General features: G+C 33.6%; 1 protein-coding gene and 1 non-coding gene across 2 annotated transcripts in view; both read right to left on the bottom strand.

Annotated features, from left to right (window-relative positions):
* LOC137647240 (uncharacterized) overlaps positions 1-1616 on the bottom strand; it is an 86339-nt gene extending 84723 nt beyond the window's left edge. Inside the window, exon 1 of the mRNA XM_068380625.1 lies at positions 1541-1616. The gene's annotated coding sequence lies outside the window, so the exon portion shown is untranslated. The remainder of the gene's footprint in view (positions 1-1540) is intronic.
* Positions 1617-14353: 12737 nt separating this feature from the next.
* Positions 14354-14426, bottom strand: TRNAV-CAC (transfer RNA valine (anticodon CAC)). Its single transcript has one exon. It is a non-coding gene; the product is annotated as a tRNA-Val (tRNA).
* Between the last annotated feature and the right edge of the window lie 3352 nt (positions 14427-17778).

Genomic DNA, 17778 nt, shown 5'->3' with positions numbered 1-17778 from the left:
TGTATGGAATATATTTGTCTAAATAAGAAAAAAAGAAATTTATTCTTACAATAGGCTTATAAAAATCTATAATCACAGCCTCACGAGGATTAGGAGATGACATTATTTCCCAAATGAAAGTTTGAAAAAAAGCAATTCAGAAAACGGCAAGGTCAAGTAAAATTTGGAAATCAAATCGCCTGAAATTACATGTAATAATCAGGTTATATGTCAGTTTAGTGAGATCTGTGTTACTGTATGGACATGAGTCATAGTATGACAATGAAACAATATCCAACAGATTAGATTTGAGAACAAAGCCCTCAGAAGAATATTGGAAGTAAATGGCAGGGCAGGATTAAAATTAAAACTATAAGTGAGATTACTCGAGTGCCAAATGTGAATGAGATCATGGTGAGGGGTAGCTGGACATGGTTTGTGCATGCTCTTCGCACTCCCCAAGAGAGATTAGTTCACCAAAGTTTCAACTGGGCTCCACAAGGCACTAGAAGAGTTGGAAGACCCAGGCCTACATGGCTGAGGACTATGAAGCGTAAAGTAGGAGATGATGTATGGCGAAGTATTGATTTAAAAGCTCAAGATAGAGACGACTGGCAAAATCTAACCGAGGCCTTTTGCGTCAATAGGCGTAGGAGGAGATGAAAAGGATGCAACAGCAATAGAAAGGGACAACAAACTAACCTTAATTTACCTAATCCCGATATGGGCTCTATCTATCGGGAAATTGTGAAACTAAGCAGGAGCTGCCCGTGACTTGTGTGCGGACGGCCCTGAACTCAGAAAATATTGCCGTGGTAAAGGTAAATAAGAGACTTTGTATATCAGTGGCCAGTTCCTCACGCGTTCATCAAATATGGACATCAACTACCCTAAACTTTCCCCCCTAACCTAACTTACAAGCCATGTCCTTACCTACTTAACTGAGGGGGGGGGGGCGCTAACGCCCCCTGCGACTTCCCTTAGACATTAACCTAAGTGAGACAATAATACATACAGGTGGCCGCTATCATACATACACCCCAGTAAATCATAAAGGTAAAATGATAAAATTACTTCACATTATGGTATATCAGATCATAATAATGAACATTTTTGCCATAAAGAAAAACGATCTAACATGTAATAAGAAAGATAGCGGTTGTCCTAACAAACTACTGTACATTCTACACCATAAATCTCTTTAGCTATTATAATTTACACAATCTTATCTTGACCAATGGCATAAAAAATGGTTTTAGTGTCACATGTCCCAAAATACAAACGAATACTCTTATATCAATAAGGTAACTATCTATTGGGTTCGTATTGTTAAAATGGAAATACATTGATCTTACTAATATAAGTTCAATTACGAGTTTTTACGTGATATGTCGGGAGGACATCAAACTACAAAAAAGAATTAAACTACAAAAAAAGACATTTCTATCCTACGCTAAGGTATGCTAAGGTGAGCTCAAGAAATCAACAATTGACTTTTCTCTTGTAGTTAAGAAACTACAAGTCTATCTAGTGCCTTAACTAGCATTGCCTGTTATCCTACCTTTTAGGTCATGTGTCAAAATTCCCGTTTAGTATATGCACAGGCCAGGAATACTTTCATATTGCCTTTCGTGGTGGCAATTTCCTTCACCAAAGGTAAACATTTACATCTTCACTGAAGGTGAAGGTCCTAAATTCCACAGTTCAACAGCTGGGAAGAGCGAGGCGACGTTCAGTAACTTTATAAATAGACAACGATAAGTTTGACGTTCGGTATTAGTATTTATTATGACTAGATCTCCTTTTTATTGCAAACAAATGTATGGAAAAACAATGTAAAAGAAACGAACGATCAAATCTATAATCTAACCGCTTTTTATTGCAGAAATGTGAGTTAGAACCATCTAAACAGACCGAAACAACGAATCTATATTTGCAAATTATCGTAATATTAGTATTATGAACGCAGCCTCGTATAAACTCTTATTACTGGCATTCTTACCTGATATTGGATCTTCCTTCTGTCCTAGTTTGACGTCTGGTTTTCATTGCAAAAAAAAATGAAAGATAGAACAATCTAAAACGAACGAATCTATAATGCAAATTATTCTAATAATGATATCTACAAAGCAAACTCAAATAAAATATTATTACTAGCGTTCTTTAACTTACATTGGATCTTGCTTCAGTCCTAGTTCGACGTCCGCTTTTCATGGCAAAAATGTCAGGTATAACAATCTAAATAAACGAATCAATAATGCAAACTATCGTAACAATTATTTCACGAAGGTAAACCCCAAAATCTTATTACTGGCGTTCTTTACCTTATATTGGATCTTGCTTCAGTCTTGGTTCGTAACTGCTTACTCGCAAAATAAAGTTTGTGGGTACTGTAGAAGAAAATCTTCAGAACCGCTATAGAATACTATTTATCGCACAGTAATGAACTATATTTTCATCTATAGGCCTACTTCTTGTGCTAACTCACCAACCTCCAACTTAGGACAGTATGTGGAATTAGGTGGGCACTGGATCTTCATCGACAACCGAAAAGATCCGGTTCAGCTTAAGTGTATATTCAATAGTCGAAGTAAATCAAGATACATTCTTACATTCTTGAGATTTTTTAAATATTTCTCTTCTGCTTTGGCACGCGTATTCCTTATTACTCGCAATATGTGGCCGTAAGTCTTTCTTCTCCGAGCGTTACAAATCATATAACTTCTATTATTCCATTTAAAGAAAAAATTGGGAAGTCAAAGAAACGGGAGAGTAATCACACCCTAATATTCTTCACCTCTCTCTCTCTCTCTCTCTCTCTCTCTCTCTCTCTCTCTCTCTCTCTCTCTCTCTCTCTCTCTCTCTCTCTATTCATGACACATTACTGATTTTTCCACATTTAAACATTAAAGAGCCAAGAAAATTTAAACCTGACACACTTTTGTCTATTGTTACCCCGAATCACACTTCACAGGACCTTTAATAGATAACGATTATATCATAAACTGTAAGCCTACGTGCGAGAGAGAGAGAGAGAGAGAGAGAGAGAGAGAGAGAGAGAGAGAGAGAGAGAGAGAGAGAGAGAGATTAGGTAATAGGTAATAAGAGACAGACAAATGTAAGATGAACTATACCACAAGAGTGATTGTAGCTTGGTTTCATAAAATCTTATAGTGGTGTTACTGATGAGTTTGAACATTCTTAGCATGCTAACGTGTGGAAGTCGCGTGTCAAATGTTAGCATGTTTTTCATGAATTTACGTTATGCACGATAATGCCTTTCGTGACAAATATTAATATGTTTTCCTGGCAGATATTATCATGCTTTTCGTGACAAATAGTGACGCGTTTTTCGCGTCAGATGCTATCATGCTTTATTATGAAAATTTACTTTTATTGCGTCAGATGCTGACATGCTTTCTGTGACAAATGATAAAATGCTTTACATATCAAATGCTATCATATTTTTTTCACACCAAATGCTAACATGTTATTTTTTCGCATCCAATGCTAACATGCTTTCCGTGACAAATGGTATTTTTCTTTTTTTCGTGTCAGATGTTAACATGATTTCCATGACAATTGATAACACATTTTCAAGTCAACTGCTATCATACTTTTCATGACAAATGCTAACATGACTTGCAGGGGCAAACGAAAGTTTGGAAAAACTACAATAGGAAAAAAGATTCTTTCGTTTATCAAATTTCAGAGCATTACATCATTTTCAATGTGGAAGTGAAAAAAGATGTAGAAACAGACCGGTTGGCAACTTTGCAAGGTGATCATTATATAAATGAACCACGAAACAGCGTCAAGTATCATACTACAATTAACCTGAAAATCTCTCTCTCTCTCTCTCTCTCTCCACACAAACACAGCTGATATTCTCTCTCTCTCTCTCTCTCTCTCTCTCTCTCTCTCTCTCTCTCTCTCTCTCTCTCTCTCCCACACACACACACATACACACACACACACACACACACACACAAACACAGCTGATATTTTAGAAACCAACCTCGATCACAACTATTTATTTGTGAAAGAAAATATTTGTTTCGCAAAACCAGGGATCCAACCTTGGAGACAGATAAACGTGATGCGTTCTAAAGGTTAAGCCAACTAAACAATGGGGTTCGTTGCTACTTGGTTAACTACTACGTCAAAAGAAATGGGGAAAGTGACAGAATGAAAATAAAGCATTAGTAGTGGAGAAATTGAACGAAAAAAGGCATAGCAGCCGTTAACTGCCCCGAGGGAACAGCCCGATAGCATTGAGATTGAGGAAGTAACTATAATTGGTCCTAAGCTATGCAACACATTGATAGACAAAGTGAATAGCTTCAGCAGAAAAAGAAAATGTAACATTCATAAGCTAACTAGGTTACATTACCCAGTAATACACTACAATAATACATTATTATTATTATTATTATTATTATTATTATTATTATTATTATTATTATTATTATTATTATTATTATTATTATTATTTGCTAAGCTACAACCCTAGTTGGAAAAGCAGGATGCTATAAACCGGGGGAGACCAGCAGGGAAAATAGCTCAGTGAGGAAAGGAAACAAGGAACAAAATATTTTAAGAACAGTAACATCATTAAACTAAATGATTCCTGTATTGACTATACAAACTTCAACAAAACAAGAGGAAGAGAAATTAGATAGAATAGTGTGTCCGAGTTTACCCTCTAGCAAGAGAACTCTAAAAAGGTTAAGTTAAAACAAAAGAGTTTTATGCAAAAGTGAAGAAGAGGCCAGTAAGCATAGTTAAGGAGAATAAATCATTTCGAGAATGATACTCAAAGAAAAGAAACAATTAGTGAGTATGAATAAGAAAACCCAAAGGGCTGAGTTCATGGTCCAAGAAACTTGTAAAATTCTTATTTCATCATTTTCAAATCAAACATTCGTATGTCTGCTTCCTCTTCACCTTAAGCCACGTTTCCGATGCTTCCATTAACACTGGTCTTATCACTGTGCTGTAGATCTTGACTTTTAGCTTGATAATTATAACTAGTTATTCGTGTAACTACAGCAATAGGTTACCCTAGGCACCATCCATCCGTTGAGATACCACTGCTAGAGAGTCATTTAGTCCTTTGGCTGGTCAGACAACACTACATTGGATAACCCCCTCTATGGTTACAGCTCAGTTTTTCTTTGCCTACACATAAACCAAATAGTCTTTCCTATTCTTTCCACATTCTCCTCCGTCCTCACACTTGACACCTCTAAGATTACCAAACAATTCTCCGCTCAAGGGGTTGACTAATACACTGTCATTGTTCAGTGGCTACTTTCTTCTTGGTAAGGGTAGCTATGGTAAGCAGCTCTTCTAGAAGGATACTCGAAAATCAAACCTTTGTTCTCAAGTCTTGGGTAGTGACATACCATGGACTTACACTGTTTTTGGGTTAGTTCTCTTGCTTAAGGGTACATTCGGATACACTACTCCATCTTATTTCTCTTCCTAATTTTTTTTTCTTTAACATTTTTGTAGTTTATATATTGAGATCTATTTCACTGTTACTCTTCTTAATATATTTTATCTTAATTGGCCATTGCTTCTCTGGCATTTTATAAGTCTAATAATAATAACAACAACAACAACAACAACAACAACAACAACAACAACAACAACAACGATTAATAATAATATTAATAATTTTCTATGAAACAATGTTGGAAATTATCCTTTAACTGAGAAACGATACATTTATATCCATACCTTATTTGCATCATCCTCACTTTCTTTGTTGTGCGAGACTTCAGCAGCAACAGTCTCACTCATTTTTTCCGTAACAGCCTTAGACATAGGGTAAAATTTCACCTCGTATAAATACCAATATTCTGAAAAAAAAAAAAAAAAAAAAAACAGAAAATAAAAATTGGGTTACTTGAATTATGAGACAAACTGCTTATTCTAATCTCGAATCTGTCTATTTACATTTTGAAAATGTCAACCCATGATATGAAATGGAGTGAAATATCTAGACGCCATCCGTATAAAAGCTGAATGTTTGATTACTAAATATTGGAGGAAGAAAGTGTACACACTAAAAGAAAGAAAATTAAGATGTTACGTGACCCATTTGGTTTCATGTGTAATGTTACTTATAAAGAACTAGGTTATTTCGAAATAAACTCTTAAAAGACGCCGTATAATCCAGGTACGTTTTATATTCAAACAGTGTAGGCCTATCCGGACATCGAAATTACGTTGGAGTTCAGTTTATTTTAAATGTTCGAATCTGCCAGTTCTTTGATTAAAAATATATATATATATATATATATATATATATATATATATATATATATATATATATATATATATATATATATATTACTAACGAACCTGTTTCTTTAAGTTTGTTGACTAAAACTGTTAAGAACAACATCAAAATTTTGAGAGTAAAAAAAGGGTACCTGACACTTGCACGCATTCGTGGCACGCACGGCACGCATTGATGCGCGAACTCGCGTGAACAAGTCGTGAAATTGTCGTGAACAGTGCGGGAACAATGCATGGCATGCGTGCCATGCGTGCCCAAAACTTTGAAATGTTCAAAGTTTGTGGCACGCATTGGCACGCCAAAAATAGTCGTGAACGATGCGCGAACTGGCGTGAACTGGAGTGAACGATGCGTGAACTGGAGTGAACGATGCGGGAAGTGGCGTGAACTTTATAATGAAGAGAAACAAAAAGGAAACGAAAAAACTAATGAAAAGGAAAGAAAAATAAACCTAATAAATTTTTATACTTGCTGTTTTAATGTGAAAAAAAATATATCTTATTTCAAACTATTTCTATAACTTTATAATGAAGAGAAACAAAAAGGAAACGAAAAAACTAATGAAAAGGAAAGAAAAATAAACCTAATAAATTTTTATACTTGCTGTTTTAATGTGAAAAAAAAATATATCTTATTTCAAACTATTTCTATAACTTTATAATGAAGAGAAACAAAAAGGAAACGAAAAAATTAATGAAAAGGAAAGAAAAATAAACCTAATAGATTTTCATATTTGCTGTTTTAATGTGAAAAAAAATGATATCTTATTTCAAACTATTTCTATAACTTTATAATGAAGAGAAACAAAAAGGAAACAAAAAAAAAATAATGAAAAGGAAAGAAAAATAAACCTAATAAATTTTTATATCTGCTGTTTTAATGTGAAAAAAAATGATAACTTATTTCAAACTATTTCTACAACTTTATAATGACGAGACAAAAAGGAAACGAAAAAATTAATGAAAAGGAAAGAAAAATATAAACCTAATAATTGTTTATATTTGCTGTTTGAATGTAAAAATAAAATGATGTCTTATTTCATGCACACACTTATTTTCCTCTCTTACCAATCAAGAGCCAAAACTTTTGTTTTAAATAAAAATGAACTGAAAAATAAACCCAAGAAATTTTTAAGTATGCTGTTTGAATGTAAAAATAAAATTATGTTTTATTTCATCAACATACTCATTCTTCTTTATTACCTTAAAATGAAGAGCAAAACAAATTTTTTTCTGTTTGCTATTTTAATGTGAAAATAAAATGATTTCTTATTTCAACACACTTTTTTCTCTATTACCTTAAAATCAACAGCCTAAAAACTTTTCACGTTTGCTGCTCTTAATGTTAAAATAAAATGCTTTCTTAATACTTGTACATATTTTATGTCTGCTATTTATATGTAAATCAAATGCTTTCTTGTTTTTTTGTTTCTCTTTTTCCTTTGCCAGCCTTTTCTGATGCACTCCAACAAATGCTACAGCAGCTGCCAGGTATAGGTATCTTCTCCTCAATGCAATGGTGTCTCTGACAGAAAGCATTGTTGTCTTCTCCGAAGCCAATCCAAGACTGTCCTCGGGTTGGAGAAGCTCCGTTTTTATATGGATTGGCCAATTCGTGAACTGGCGTGAACGATGCGTGAACGATCCGGAATGATGCGGAAAGGTGAGTGAACGTGTCATGAACTTGTCGTGAACTAGGCGTGCCAATTCGTGCCATGGCGTGAACGTGGCATGAACTTGTCATGAACTATGCGTGAACGTGTCGTGAACTGGTCGTGAACAGTGCGGGAAAAATCCAGTGCGTGCCACTTTCAGTGCGTGGCAAAAATGCGAGCAAGTGTCAGGCAGGCTTAAGTTTCGAAGCTTTACAAATTATGAAATGATGTGCATGTGGCATATATTCTAAATTGTGTAATTTTCTTTTTTTATATTGTTTTGAAAGGGGTTGGGAAACAATGAATATTTCAATCATTGAGAAACCACGTGCCACTAAAACAAAATAGAACCTCTAGAACCAATATTGATTCTCATTAAAAATTAAGTTAACGCAAACTTGAATGTCACTGGTGGCAGACGTCCCATAAGAAATGACAAAGCTTAATAAACATTACTTTAGCACTGGCATGTTAGGGTACTGATGCGGTAAGATTGCAAGAGGGGATCTTGCTTTGGCAGCCCGTATATTTTTAGGGTACAATTTAAAGAACAAAAGTTTTTCAGACATTCACTCTCTATTACATAAGATTAGGCCTAGTCCTCCATTTATATTCAAACTATGAAAATAAATTAAATCTTAAGATTTAATTTTCTTTCTGGTGTGACATACTCCAGGTTACTCTGTCTACGGGTTTAGTACTGAGATTGAGATCATACCTGAAAGAATGCCGTTTGCTTGGACAAGAAAAGGCCTAGAAGCTTCTTCCGCACATTTTTTCGACCGTAGGTTTACTCTGGTTTGAGCCGGTTCCCTTCGAGACTTCGGGTCCCATCTACTTAAAGGCAGGAGTCCCAGTCATTTTGTTGATAAGGGTTCAGTACTCCACCTCGTCACTTTTCCCATTAAACCACTCCTCTTTAAAGTTTAACGTTCAGTCTGAATCAGACACGCCACAAGCACACTTGATTCTGCGGCCTGAACCTCTACGAGTTTAGTAAGTTGGTAAGTTTGGTAACATTAGGTTTACGTATGCATTGCCTTCATTGTTATGATTTTTTTTTTTATCTTTTATTATGAAAATACAATTACATTTTCTTAACATACATTTTTTCCTTTTATAAAGAAATATTCCTTAACAAATTATATTTTACATTTTTATATATACATTATAACATCTATTATATGGTAAGATTACATTTTTATTTTATTATTTTTCTAAATATGTTTTCAAGTTAGAAACATATTGATTTGTGAAAATATTTTTAACACGATTCTTATATCCAATAATATTTACATTAAATGTATTTAATAGTCTATTCTTTATACACTTAATAATTTGCTGTTCAGCACTTATTCCCAATTGTCTTGCCATCCAGATACTTGAAATAAAATCTGTTATTATTACCATTGCTGTATTTTCATCTCTGTTTGAATTTGCTTCAAAATCTAGTTTTATAATCCTTAACCTGTTATTAGTTTTCAATTTACAACATTTTCTAAGCAATTCAAATACCCAGGACAACAAATTCTTAACCAAAGGACAGAAATATACCAAATGCATGTTAGTTTCTATGTATCCACAACCGCATTCCTTAACATCTTTTATTTTCATCATAACTAGCCTATCATTTGTACTTAAAATTTCATGAACATACTTAAACAAAATTTCTCTACTTTTATTTTCTATATACTTATTATTTACATGTTCCCAAATTAGTTTCCAGTTGAATAGTGGATACAATTTTTCAATATTTGGAACATATTCACTGTTTTTCATTAAATGTTCATATACCACTTTCGTTCTTATCTGGGGATAAGAGGTCATCTTAATAACACTTCGTAATATATTTATCATACTTTCATAAAAACTTGGTGTAAAAATAGTGCAATCCTGATATTGGCATTCATTTTCTATAAGGTAGGTTGCTCTGACTTTACAATAATAAATAATTATTTGGTAACCAAAACTACGATCTTTTAAACATTTTAGAAATGTACTAAACATGATTGACCTTGCTTTACACTGGATGTCAATAATTCCACAGCCACCTCTTAGTTTTGACAAAAACATAGTTTTCCTTGCAACAGGTTCACAGTTGCTGCTCCACAAATATTTGAAAATACTTTTCTGAATTCGTTTTACATAATCTACTGGAGCTGGGTATACATGTACCGTATACCACAATTTTGCAAGAATTTTACAATTTACAATTATTGCTCTCTGAAACATTGTTAATTTTCGGCTATGATAGATCCCAATGATTTTATTTATGTTACTTTCTAATATATTCCAGTTCAAATCTAGACTCTGTTGATAATCGTTGCTATGATATATGCCTAAAATTTTACAACAACTTTTCAATACTTTTAAACCATAATCTATCCATGCTACCCTCTCTTTCCAGTTACAAAGACCAAAAATGGAAGTTTTACCTCTATTGAGAACTGCACCTGAAGCGTTCTCATACTCTCTGATAACATTGAAACATTCCTTTAGTGCCATATCACAAGTAATAATTATAACAGAGTCGTCTGCATAACCTAGCAATAATACATGCAAATCATTTGGCAATTGTAAACCATAATTAAACAACCTCTTCTTAATCATTCTGTAAAATACTTCCTGATAAATGATAAACAACATCATAGATAATGGACAACCTTGCCTTACAGATTTATTGACAGGAAAAGGGTCAGAGATATGACCATTTATACATAATACACTTTCAGCACCTGAATATAACATTTTAATCCAATTAACAACATCATTATCAAACCCAAAGCTTTGCAGTATTCTAAATAGAAAATTATGATCAACACGATCAAATGCCTTTGACCAATCCAAGTTCATCAAGGCTGCATTAGTGTTACTTTCATTTAGATAAAATATTAAATCTCTAATAAAAAAGTTCAAATGGTTGATTGATCTATTTTCAACACAACAAAATTGTTCCTGTGATATTATCAAATGTAACACCTTTTTAATCCGTCTTGATATAATTCTTGTTATTATCTTAAAATCAACATTTAACATTGTCAAGGGTCTCCAGTTATTAATTATATCTAAATCCCCTTCTTTAGGTATAATGGATATAACCCCATTGTTCATCTTTGAAACATTCTTGTTCCGGAACACAAACTTTATCATTTCAATAAAATCCCCTTTAACAATATTCCAACATTTCTTATAAAACTCAACCGGCAATCCATCTATCCCCGGGCTTTTGCCATTTTTCATGCCCCGAATGGCGTCTAACACTTCTGTTTCACTTACAGTTTTTGTTAATATTGTATTATGTTCATCTCCTATAACTTTCTCTATAATATTCAAGAATTCATTTTGCCTATCCATATCACATTCTTCTTTCCTGAATAAATTCTCAAAATGTTCTCTCACATAATCCATGATGGCTTTTGGGCTTGTTATTTCACTCCCATCATCTCTCTTTATCTTACTTAAAAAACCTCTTGCCCCTTTCTCTCTTCCAAGTAGATATGCCGATACCTGCTCCCCTTTCAAATGGTTTTCAACTTTAGCCCTTACCTTTATACCTTCACATATTTCATTTTGAATATCATTTATTCTTGATTTTAACTGATTAACAATATCAAGATTACCAGGCTCTACACTAGATTTCCCCATTTCTTGCATTAAGTTATAATTTAGCAGATTTAACAGACCGAATTTTTGCTTATTTACTTGTTTTGAGCATTTCATGAAGAAATTCTCAAGTTCATTTTTTGCAAATTCCCACCACGAAATTATATTGTCAAAATTATATTTCTTTCTTCGAATAAATTCCCAGCATATAATAAAATTATCTGTGGCGATATCATTTTCAAGTATACTACAGTTCAATTTCCAGTATCCCTTCCCTATTTTTACAATATTTGCTAATCTTAAAGATAATTTAACAGCACAGTGATCTGACCAACTCAAAGGAACTGTATGAATGTTAGAGATATTATTTTGGAAGTCTTTGACATAAAATCTATCCAGTCTAGAACCATAATTCTCTCTCAGAAAAGTATATTCAGTTTGGTGATTTATGATAAACCAAGCATCCTTCAATTTTAAACTATTTTTTAGGTCCAGAAGCGATTTTGACAGAAGATCATTATCAGGATTTGAGCAATCTCTCATGCTTGTAATGCTATTCCAATCTCCGCCCATTATTATATTGCTAATATTGTTTCTTAAGAAATATAAAATATCATTGCCAAACAATTTTTCTCTTTCTCGTTTTTTATCACTGCCTGAGGGTGCATATACATTCAAAAGTTGAATTCGATCATTTGAAACTCTACATACCGCACTTAAAATAAAACCATTTACATCAATTTCTGAATTTAAAATTTCCACATTGGATGTATTATTAACAAGTATAGCTAAACCTCCTTTAAGATTTTGAGAATAATTTATGAGAATCTGACAATACTTTTCTAGGTACTCAAATTTACTTCTATCTTTAATATTGTGCTCTTGAATAAAAATGATATCAAGTTTATACAAAAACATGAAATTAATTAACTTCATCTGCTTATTTACATTATTCAATCCATTTACATTTATTGTGGCAACATTTAACATGTATGTATTGAATGTCAAGGTGTTGAAGGGGAAAAGGTGAACCTAGAAACAAAAAACTTAACAATGCTTTGGTTTCTTGGAACGATTTCTATACATGTTGTCCGAGGAATCACTTTCATCCGAAACATCAACATTTTTCGTGTCCATTGCCTTATCCTTTTTAAGAGTTATTCGTAATTCATTGCCAACACCCTGTTTAGTATGCCAAGTCCCACTTTCCTTATCAACATTGGGTAGAACCGGAGTTTCATCTAATTCCAAATCAGCGATTTCTCTTTCCTCGCTTACAATCACACATTCCTCGGTAGTATTTTGACACTTATTAACATTTGTATATTCCTCCTCATTGTCTCGCTCATTTATATTATCTACAACATTTCCTAGATTTATTGCATTTTCTTTAACGTCTTCATCTATTGCATGGTGAACCATTGCTTCCACTAATGTAGTTTTCATTTCACATGTTCCAATCTCCTGTGATTTAATAGTTCCTTCACACTGATAATACTCTTCTGTGTCATCGTCGCAGTCGTCATTAACAGGCTTTTCGTTCTTCTCGTTTGGTATTCCCTTCCTTTCTTCTACAACTGGAAGAGCGGATTGTGGATTTTCGACTTGTTCCCCTTCATCTCCAAATTCTACTACAATATCTTCATGTTCCTGGATCTTTTTTCCTTCTCTTCCTGATAAGTCCTTTCCGGTCTTTCTCCTATTTTGGTTGATTTCTGGGAATTCTTCTTCACTTAACATGGGTCTACTAATTTCATACTCACAATCCTTTATCATGTGTCCTTCTGCTCCGCATCTATAGCATGTACGTAGTTGTCCATTATAAATAAAGGACATAGCATAACCATGGGTTGTTATAGAAGAAGGGATATTTTCCTTTAACCGCATTGCAGCCGTCCGAACACCTGTTAATAATCCTTTAAAGGGGCCATATGAAAACCTGTTTTTTCTTACATTCTCAACTTTTCCATATCTTGACAAAACTAGAGTTAAAACATCATCTGGCATTTCGAATGGTGCATTCCTTATTGATACGTATGTTATGGATGAACTTAGATTCTTAACTTGAACAGTTCCACTCTTGTCTAAACTGAATTCCTTGTCTTCATATCTCTCCATCAGTTTCTTAAATACGCTAGGTACCACTTTTACTATTACTCTATTTCTACTCACTGACTGCACACCTATCACTTCATCCAGGGAGAGTCCCATGCTCTTAAAAAGAGCATCACTCACTATTTCCATAGTTGGATAAACTGTAAACTGTAATCCAAAGGAGTCCGTCCTCCTCAGCGGTGCCGAAAACGTCCCCATTTTCCTGACGTTTATTTTTCCCCCAATAGATGGCGGTAGTGTCGCCAAACCCCGACCGGGATTCGGGATAGCCAGTTACTTTCGACCGTGTTCACTTATAATAGGGCTATAAATAGTTCAATACACCGAAATAACACTTTTACGGGCCAACCAAGGGAAAGGCCCGTGCCAACAACAAGTGTTGGCTTTAATACCCCAACAACAACAAGAAATAACACCAATAAACACAGTCACTATATTCAACCTCTATTCATGGGTTACTCACTACATTTTGAGGCGTAGCCTTCCTATAGAACACTGGAAAAACTACTCAAAACAGAGAGCGGTCCAAAAGTCGTCTGAATACAAACACGACACTCTTCTTCCTTCAAGTAAACTTATTGTTTAAATTGCCATGTCTTGATGATATATTAATCTGATTACCCACAACATTAAGCCAGGTAAATTGAGTACATATTTAATTTCATTGCCTCTGAATCAAGGATGAAAACCACTGTTTCCGCCCGGGATCGAACCGGGGACCTTGCGCGTGTGAAGCGCACGTGATAACCACTACACTACGGAAACCCGTAGCAGTGCTTTAACGAACATGCTTTGTAATTTAGCATTGGGTGCGAATGTTATTTTATACAAAAATTATCATAGAAAAAAAAAAAAAAAAAATATATATATATATATATATATATATATATATATATATATATATATATATATATATATATATATATATATATATATATATATATATATGTGTGTGTGTGTGTGTGTGTGTGTAGGCCGAGCAGCACATGACAATATTTAACAAAAATGCTCGATTTTATGAGAAAAAAATAAAATTTGACCAAATTTAAACTTAGTTGCAAAATTTTAAATATACATTTACTGCAACTCAAAAAAAATATATTTTGCCCTTTTCTGCTGGAAAAATCTTCGTTTCTCATTGGTGAGTTAATTCAGATTTAGACACTAGGCCTATTGGTAAGTCGTTTTTTTATTGCCAAGTGGCAACGTCCGTTTCTGCTAACGTTATCCCATTTTGTAAAACGTTTTAAAGCCGCTTACCATGACAACCGTTGTTATTTTGTAAAGATTTTCTTCTAAATATAGTTTTATGCTATTTTCAAACTACAAAATCTGTTTTCAAATTTAAACACTTATTATTTTTCCATTGACATGTAGATAAACTGTTTTGGCCTTGTGTGTGGATCTAATTCATGGTAGTAGGTTGGCCAGGGCACCAGCCACCCTTTGAGATACTACCGCTATTATTATTATTATTATTATTATTATTATTATTATTAGCCAAAGCTACAACCCTAGTTGGAAAAAGCAAGATGCTATAAGCCCAAGGGCTCCAACAGGGAAAGATAGCCAAGTGAGGAAGGGAAATAAGGAAATAAATAAATGATGAGAATAAATTAACAATAAATCATTCTAAACACAGTAACAACGTCAAAACATACATGTCAAATGTAAACTATTAACAACGTCAAAAACATATGTCATATATAAACTATAAAAAACTCATGTCAGCCTGGTCAACATAAAAACATTTAGGGTCTTTTGACTGGCCAGAAGGTACTGCATTGGATCCTTCTCTCTGGTTATGGTTCATTTTCCCTTTGCTTACACACACACTGAATAGTCTGGCCTATTCTGTACATATTCTCCTCTGTCCTCATACACCTGACAACACTGAGATTACCATACACTTCTTCACGCATGGGGTTACTGCACTAATTGTTCAGTGGCCACTTCCCTCTTGGTAAGGATAGAAGAGACTCTTTAGCTATGGTAAGCAGCTCTTCTAGGAGAAGGACACTTCAAAATCAAACCATTGTTCTCTAGTCTTGGGTAGTGCCATAGCCTCTGTACCATGGTTTTCCACTGTCTTGGGTTAGAGATCTCTTGTTTGAGGGTGCACTCGGGCACACTATTCTATTTTATTTCTCTTCCTCTTGTTTTGTTAAAGTTTTTACAGTTTATATCGGAGATATTTATTTCAATGTTACTCTTCTTAAATTATTCTATTTTCCTTTTTTTTCATTTCCTCGCTGGACTTTTTTTCCTATTGGAGCCTCCCGGCTTGTAGCATCCTGCTTTTCCAACTAGGATTGTAGTTTAGCTAATAATAATAATAATAATAATAATAATAATAATAATAATAATAATAATAATAATTATCAATTATTTTCATCTCTGGTCTAATTTAAATTCACAAACTGCTATTCTATTTCTTTCACGCTGCAGATTAAGATAGCTAGTATTTACCTACGTATACACACACACACACACACACACACACACACACACACATATATATATATATATATATATATATATATATATATATATATATATATATATATATATATATATATATATGTGTGTGTGTGTGTGTGTGTGTGTGTGTGTGTGTGTGTTATTTACATGATCGGCATCAGGGTTGCCAGCAACCTCCTGAGGCAAGCAATGCCATTTTTAACACGTAAAGTTAAAGTTAACATTCAAAATATGTTGGCTAGCATAACGTTTATAATCAAAAGAATGTGAACGGGTTGGCTAATGAGTTTTATGTTTTTAGAAAACAGGAGGTATTTTACGTTTCCGTCAGTTGAACACAATTTTAGTTCGTTGGAGTTTTTGTAATAATAGATTATCTTCAATTATTCTCATGTTTTATTATTAGCATGGAGACCAATACAGTATTTGCTTATTTTTGCTTGATTATATCCATAGCAAAGCTTCAAATGGATCATAATCTTATACATCGCCTATAATCTTTGGTGTCCATTTGTTACTAACAATAAAAAGATCCAATGGTTTATTTTATGTCTTATTTCATCCGGACAATATTTCAATTACTGTAGGCCTACAGCCACTTCTTACTGAGAATCCATCAGTTCATTCAAAATTGTGAAATATCTTATATTTATATCATTGTTTGTAAAGAAAAAGTGTTAAAATATATATTTTTAGACTGAAATGAAAGAAACTATACCAGTTGTTTTGTCAATAACGAATAAGTAAATATAATGCTAATCTGCTAAAAATAGAAAACGGTCCAAAAAACAAAGAAAAAATAGCATGATCCAAGATTAGCCTTCGAACCAGTTCTTTCCAGAATTGTCCTCGGTTGGTTTATACCGGTTAGATGCGGTTTACGTCAAAGTCAAGGAAGGATATAACCTGTTATCCAGTTCAAGATAGGCCTATGAAGCTCTTAATGGGGATACCCCACATTCCTTCTCTTCACGAAGAAGGCGCAAGAGTAGACCTAGTCAGCAAAATAATGTAATTTCGTCTTAACTCTAGACTGTGAGCTAATATCAGAAACGGTCAATATATTGATGGCTCCTTCTTGCCTGATATGAAGTGTCAATAATACTTTTTACTTTATTATTAAGTGTTATTTCAAATTAGTTAAATATCTATTGTTTTTAATAACGTTACCTATAATAACTATATATAAATTCATTGTAGGTATGGATTTCTATTTTACTTATGATAATAGATTCTAGATTCTCTTGTCTTGGGTAGTGCCATAGCCTCTCTACCATGGTCTTTTACTGTCTGGGATTAGAGTTCTCTTGCTTGAGGGTACACTCGAGCACACTATTCTATCTAATTTCTCTTCTTGTTTTGTTAAAATTTTTATAGTTTATATAGGAAATATTTATTTTAATGTTGTTACTGTTCTTAAAATGTTTTATTTTTCCTGGTTTCCTTTCCTCACTGGGCTATTTTCCCTGTTGGGGCTCCTGGGCTCATAGCATTTTGCTTTTCCAACTAGGGTTGTAGCTTAGCAAGTAATAATAATAATAATAATAATAATAATAATAATAATAATAATAATACTCAAGGGTGTTATTGACAGCGTGTTTCAGACAAAATGGTTTAAGACAGAAATTGATGTTAA

The sequence above is a fragment of the Palaemon carinicauda genome, chromosome 9 (genome assembly GCF_036898095.1).
Source record: "Palaemon carinicauda isolate YSFRI2023 chromosome 9, ASM3689809v2, whole genome shotgun sequence".
Lineage (NCBI taxonomy): Eukaryota > Metazoa > Arthropoda > Malacostraca > Decapoda > Palaemonidae > Palaemon > Palaemon carinicauda.
This window is presented reverse-complemented; position numbering and strand designations above follow the sequence as displayed.